The sequence below is a fragment of the Pseudophryne corroboree genome, chromosome 1 (genome assembly GCF_028390025.1).
Source record: "Pseudophryne corroboree isolate aPseCor3 chromosome 1, aPseCor3.hap2, whole genome shotgun sequence".
NCBI classification, from domain to species: Eukaryota; Metazoa; Chordata; class Amphibia; order Anura; family Myobatrachidae; genus Pseudophryne; species Pseudophryne corroboree.
This window is the reverse complement of record NC_086444.1, coordinates 933334572-933341515: the sequence shown is the minus strand read 5'-3', so window position 1 is coordinate 933341515 and position 6944 is coordinate 933334572. Positions and strand designations below refer to the sequence as shown.

Below are 6944 nucleotides of genomic sequence, written 5' to 3'. Positions count from 1 at the left end.
TTCCCAACACTGGACGGGAAGAGCTTGCGCCTTCCACCATTTGTACGCCCCCTGCAAGTGCTGGAAGGAGCACCCGCAGTCCAGTTCCTGATAGTCAAATTGAAGATGTCAGTGTTGAAGTACACCAGGATGAGGATATGGGTGTTGCTGGCGCTGGGGAGGAAATTGACAAGGAGGATTCTGATGGTGAGGTGGTTTGTTTAAGTCAGGCACCCGGGGAGACACCTGTTGTCCGTGGGAGGAATATGGCCATTGACATGCCTGGTCCAAAAAATACAAAAAAAATCAGCTCTTCGTGTGGAATTATTTCAACACAAATGCGGACAACAGGTGTCAAGCCGTGTGTTGCCTTTGTCAAGCTGTAATAAGTAGGGGTAAGGACGTTAACCACCTCGGAACATCCTCCCTTATACGTCACCTGCAGTGCATTCATCATAAGTCAGTGACAAGTTCAAAAACTTTGGGCGACAGCGGAAGCAGTCCACTGACCAGTAAATCCCTTCCTCTTGTAACCAAGCTCACGCAAACCACACCACCAACTCCCTCAGTGTCAATTTCCTCCTTACCCAGGAAAGCCAATAGTCCTGCAGGCCATGTCACTGGCAAGTCTGACGAGTCCTCTCCTGCCTGGGATTCCTCCGATGCATCCTTGAGTGTAACGCCTACTGCTGCTGGCACTGCTGTTGTTGCTGCTGGGAGTCGATGGTCATCCCAGAGGGGAAGTCGGAAGACCACTTGTACTACTTCCAGTAAGCAATTGACTGTCCAACAGTCCTTTGCGAGGAAGATGAAATATCACAGCAGTCATCCTGCTGCAAAGCGGATAACTGAGGCCTTGGCAGCCTGGGCGGTGAGAAACGTGGTTCCGGTATCCATCATTACTTCAGAGCCAACTATAGACTTGATTGAGGTACTGTGTCCCCGGTCCAAATACCATCTAGGTTCCATTTCTCTAGGCAGGCGATACCGAAAATGTACACAGACTTCAGAAAAAGAGTCACCAGTGTCCTAAAAAATGCAGTTGTACCCAATGTCCACTTAACCACGGACATGTGGACAAGTGGAGCAGGGCAGACTCAGGACTACATGACTGTGACAGCCCACTGGGTAGATGTATTGCCTCCAGCTTCAAGAACAGCAGCGGCGGCACCAGTAGCAGCATCTCGCAAACGCCAACTCGTTCCTAGGCAGGCTACGCTTTGTATTACCGCTTTCCAGAATATGCACACAGCTGAAAACCTCTTACGGCAACTGAGGAAGATCATCGCAGAATGGCTTACCCCAATTGGACTCTCCTGGGGATTTGTGGCATCGGACAACGCCAGCAATATTGTGCGTGCATTACATCTGGGCAAATTCCAGCACGTCCCATGTTTTGCACATACCTTGAATTTGGTGGTGCAGAATTATTTAAAAAACGACAGGGGCGTGCAAGAGATGCTGTCGGTGGCCAGAAGAATTGCGGGCCACTTTCGGCGTACAGGCACCGCGTACAGAAGACTGGAGCACCACCAAAAACACCTGAACCTGCCCTGCCATCATCTGAAGCAAGAGGTGGTAACGAGGTGGAATTCAAACCTCTATATGCTTCAGAGGATGGAGGAGCAGCAAAAGGCCATTCAAGCCTATACATCTGCCCACGATATAGGCAAAGGAGGTGGAATGCACCTGTCTCAAGCGCAGTGGAGAATGATTTCAACGTTGTGCAAGGTTCTGCAACCTTTTGAACTTGCCACACGTGAAGTCAGTTCAGACACTGCCAGCCTGAGTCAGGTCATTCCCCTCATCAGGCTTTTGCAGAAGAAGCTGGAGACATTGAAGGAGGAGCTTAAACAGAGCGATTACGCTAGGCATGTGGGACTTGTGGATGGAGCCCTTCATTCGCTTAACCAGGATTCACGGGTGGTCAATCTGTTGAAATCAGAGCACTACATTTTGGCCACCGTGCTCGATCGTAGATTTAAAACCTACGTTGTATCTCTCTTTCCGGCAGACAGGGGTTCAAAGACCTGCTGGTGAGAAAATTGTCAAGTCAAGCGGAACGTGACCCGTCAACAGCTCCTCCTTCACATTCTCCCGCAACTGGGGGTGCGAGGAAAAGGCTAAGAATTCCGAGCCCACCCGCTGGCGGTGATGAAGGGCAGTCTGGAGCGAGTGCTGACATCTGGTCCGGACTGAAGGACCTGCCAACGATTACTGACATGTCGTCTACTGTCACTGCATATGATTCTCTCACCATTGAAAGAATGGTGGAGGATTATATGAGTGACCGCATCCAAGTAGGCACGTCAGACAGTTCGTACGTATACTGGCAGGAAAAAGAGGCAATTTGGAGGCCCTTGCAGAAACTGGCTTTATTCTACCTACGTTGCCCTCCCTCCAGTGTGTACTCCGAAAGAGTGTTTAGTGCCGCCGCTCACCTTGTCAGCAATTGGTGTACGACGTTACTTCCAGAAAATGTGGAGAAGATGATGTTCATTAAAATGAATTATAATCAATTCCTCCGTGGAGACATTCACCAGCAGCAATTGCCTCCAGAAAGTGCACGGGGACCTGAGATGGTGGATTTCAGCAGTGGGGATGAATTAATAATCTGTGAGGAGGGGGATGTACTAGAAGAAAGGGAGAGAAAGAAGGCTCTTGTGTGGGCGCACTCTTGAAAGAAGAGGAAAATTCCTATAACGTATAGAAAGAAATGCTTAAAACATAACTTTTAATGTATATGATAAAAATACCCCTATACATGATCCATATCAAAGAAAGATTGTGTTAGTTTAGAATTAATTATTATTAATTATTGATTAATAAAATGTTCTGGTCTGTGTAATCACACTTGGTAATTGGAATGGTTGTAGACATTGATTGGTCTTACCTCCAATTCCCTGACCAGCACAGAAGATCTGTGTTAATGGAACCAGGGAGTGATCATAAGAGTTATTAGATGAGTAAGACCCACTTGGGCTACTTGGTTCAAAATTGGTAAATCTCCTGCATGGAGGTGAGTTGGAGTTTCAGACGTAAGCCAAGAGAATTAGTATTAAGCCTCAAAAAGAAAGAGAAGGGGGGAAGGAAGAATTAGTGGTGATACTGCTGTTGGTATTGCAAATACATGTGGAGGGAAATGGTCCCAACTCTACAACACCGGGTATTCGCAGGAAGTCTCCTCTCCTGGTACTGACCCGGCCCAACGCTGTTTGGCTTCCAAGATCAGACGAGATCGGGCATTGGCAGCGTGGTATGATAGTAGAGAATTTTTCAATTGCACCAATGAGAGTGCACCTATATAAGAAGCAGAAGAAAGAGGGAAAAGGGGAGACAGAAATATTAGGAACGAAAAAAAGGAATGAAAATAGTATAGAGAAGAAAGGGAATGAATCAGTGTAGCATAATTGATGGATCTGCTTTCTGCGTTAGACACAGCTCAGCAATTCCCACTTGTGTGGTGTCGTGTTCTGTGAATCGCAGATGAGAGTCCATGAAACAATAGTGAAGTATGGAAGGGAGATATGAGAGATAGGCTAGGTTGGTATCAAAAATTAATTAATTAAGCATTAATTTAGAAAAGCGCATTATTATGTACCATGCATATTTGGAATAAAGTTTGAAAGTTCAACGAGTATGCTGAGGCTCACGATGAAATCAGATAATTATCAGACAGAATACTGGCCTCTGCTTGAAAAAAGTATTTTTTGTAGTATAAATACTTTAACAGGTATTGCTTTTGAAAGAATAAGGGAAGAGAAAAGAAAAATGGGGGATGAAAAAGACAATTGGGGCTATATATTTTAGACAGTGATGCTGTGGCAATGAGCTATATGTGTGCTGCATATGTCCAAATGACATGGAATAACATACAACAAGTAAATATAAAGCGCATCAAGAGTTTGTGGTCTGCGCAGAATATACACAGCACGGCAGTGGAACTCTGATAGGAATGCACAGGTCTAGACATATGCTGTATAGTCAAGCATTTTGATAAATACACTTAATGTGTTGTTGTCTGTGCGTACTATATACAGAAAAGGGCACCAATAGGTCCAATCGGATATGATGGGGGCTTAGTGCCCATCAAGTGGTTGCTGTCTGTGCTAGGTATGCATGGGACAGCAGCAGGCTTATAGTCAATGGTACTATCAGCCAGAAGATATCTACAAATGCCACATAACTGTTAACATGCTGTCTAATACAACATAATTATTAAGTACAAAAAGGTATGTTGCTGTCTGTGCAGGATATGCACAGAACAGCTGAGGCTTACGGTCTGAGGCTTACTGTCACCAAAATAGGAGAAGGAAAGCAGGTTAAGGCAGTGTCATGTGCCCAGGCAGGAGCTGAGAGATTACTCCATGTGTGGTCCCCCTCTCGGAACGGAAAACGCGTTTCGCCCTGACGGGCTTGTTCACTTCCGGAAGCCTCAGCTGTTCTGTGCATATCCTGCACAGACAGCAACATACCTTTTTGTACTTAATAATTATGTTGTATTAGACAGCATGTTAACAGTTATGTGGCATTTGTAGATATCTTCTGGCTGATAGTACCATTGACTATAAGCCTGCTGCTGTCCCATGCATACCTAGCACAGACAGCAACCACTTGATGGGCACTAAGCCCCCATCATATCCGATTGGACCTATTGGTGCCCTTTTCTGTATATAGTACGCACAGACAACAACACATTAAGTGTATTTATCAAAATGCTTGACTATACAGCATATGTCTAGACCTGTGCATTCCTATCAGAGTTCCACTGCCGTGCTGTGTATATTCTGCGCAGACCACAAACTCTTGATGCGCTTTATATTTACTTGTTGTATGTTATTCCATGTCATTTGGACATATGCAGCACACATATAGCTCATTGCCACAGCATCACTGTCTAAAATATATAGCCCCAATTGTCTTTTTCATCCCCCATTTTTCTTTTCTCTTCCCTTATTCTTTCAAAAGCAATACCTGTTAAAGTATTTATACTACAAAAAATACTTTTTTCAAGCAGAGGCCAGTATTCTGTCTGATAATTATCTGATTTCATCGTGAGCCTCAGCATACTCGTTGAACTTTCAAACTTTATTCCAAATATGCATGGTACATAATAATGCGCTTTTCTAAATTAATGCTTAATTAATTAATTTTTGATACCAACCTAGCCTATCTCTCATATCTCCCTTCCATACTTCACTATTGTTTCATGGACTCTCATCTGCGATTCACAGAACACGACACCACACAAGTGGGAATTGCTGAGCTGTGTCTAACGCAGAAAGCAGATCCATCAATTATGCTACACTGATTCATTCCCTTTCTTCTCTATACTATTTTCATTCCTTTTTTTCGTTCCTAATATTTCTGTCTCCCCTTTTCCCTCTTTCTTCTGCTTCTTATATAGGTGCACTCTCATTGGTGCAATTGAAAAATTCTCTACTATCATACCACGCTGCCAATGCCCGATCTCGTCTGATCTTGGAAGCCAAACAGCGTTGGGCCGGGTCAGTACCAGGAGAGGAGACTTCCTGCGAATACCCGGTGTTGTAGAGTTGGGACCATTTCCCTCCACATGTATTTGCAATACCAACAGCAGTATCACCACTAATTCTTCCTTCCCCCCTTCTCTTTCTTTTTGAGGCTTAATACTAATTCTCTTGGCTTACGTCTGAAACTCCAACTCACCTCCATGCAGGAGATTTACCAATTTTGAACCAAGTAGCCCAAGTGGGTCTTACTCATCTAATAACTCTTATGATCACTCCCTGGTTCCATTAACACAGATCTTCTGTGCTGGTCAGGGAATTGGAGGTAAGACCAATCAATGTCTACAACCATTCCAATTACCAAGTGTGATTACACAGACCAGAACATTTTATTAATCAATAATTAATAATAATTAATTCTAAACTAACACAATCTTTCTTTGATATGGATCATGTATAGGGGTATTTTTATCATATACATTAAAAGTTATGTTTTAAGCATTTCTTTCTATACGTTATAGGAATTTTCCTTTTCTTTCAAGAGTGCGCCCACACAAGAGCCTTCTTTCTCTCCCTTTCTTCTAGTACATGTACTCTCTGGCTCTGGGCGCACCACCAAGCGGGACAACTCTATTCATTGAAGTAAAAGACATAGTCTTCTCTTCTTTTTTCCTATTTTGGAGTGCCTTATTGTCCAAATGTTGGTTCCACATTATTAAAACAGTATTATTTTACCAGTGCCCGATCGCCCTTTGTCTAGTCTAAGGAGGGGGATGTACACAGTGAAAGGGGTGATGAATCGGACGATGATGATGAGGTGGACATCTTGCCTCTGTAGAGCCAGTTTGTGCAAGGAGAGATTGATTGCTTCTTTTTTGGTGGGGGCCCAAACCAACCAGTCATTTCAGTCACAGTCGTGTGGCAGACCCTGTCGCTGAAATGATGGGTTTGTTAAAGTGTGCATGTCCTGTTTATACAACATATGGGTGGGTGGGAGGGCCCAAGGACAATTCCATCTTGGACCTCTTTTTTCTTTCATTTTTCTTTGCGTCATGTGCTGTTTGGGGAGTATTTTTTTGAAGTGCCATCCTGCGTGACACTGCAGTGCCACTCCTAGATGGGCCAGGTGTTTGTGTCGGCCACTAGGGTCGCTTAGCTTAGTCACACAGCTACCTCATTGCGCCTCTTTTTTTCTTTGCGTCATGTGCTGTTTGGGGAGTATTTTTTTGAAGGGCCATCCTGCGTGACACTGCAGTGCCACTCCTAGATGGGCCAGGTGTTTGTGTCGGCCACTAGGGTCGCTTAGCTTAGTCACACAGCTACCTCATTGCGCCTCTTTTTTTCTTTGCGTCATGTGCTGTTTGGGGAGTATTTTTTTGAAGGGCCAACCTGCGTGACACTGCAGTGCCACTCCTAGATGGGCCAGGTGTTTGTGTCGGCCACTAGGGTCGCTTAGCTTAGTCACACAGCTACCTC

At 44.5% G+C, this 6944-nt stretch overlaps 2 pseudogenes; one reads left to right on the top strand and one right to left on the bottom strand.

Annotated features, from left to right (window-relative positions):
- Positions 1-3130: 3130 nt before the first annotated feature.
- Positions 3131-3249, bottom strand: LOC134934632 (5S ribosomal RNA; annotated as a pseudogene).
- A 2167-nt stretch (positions 3250-5416) lies between these two features.
- On the top strand, positions 5417-5535 carry LOC134934628 (5S ribosomal RNA; annotated as a pseudogene).
- Positions 5536-6944: the final 1409 nt, after the last annotated feature.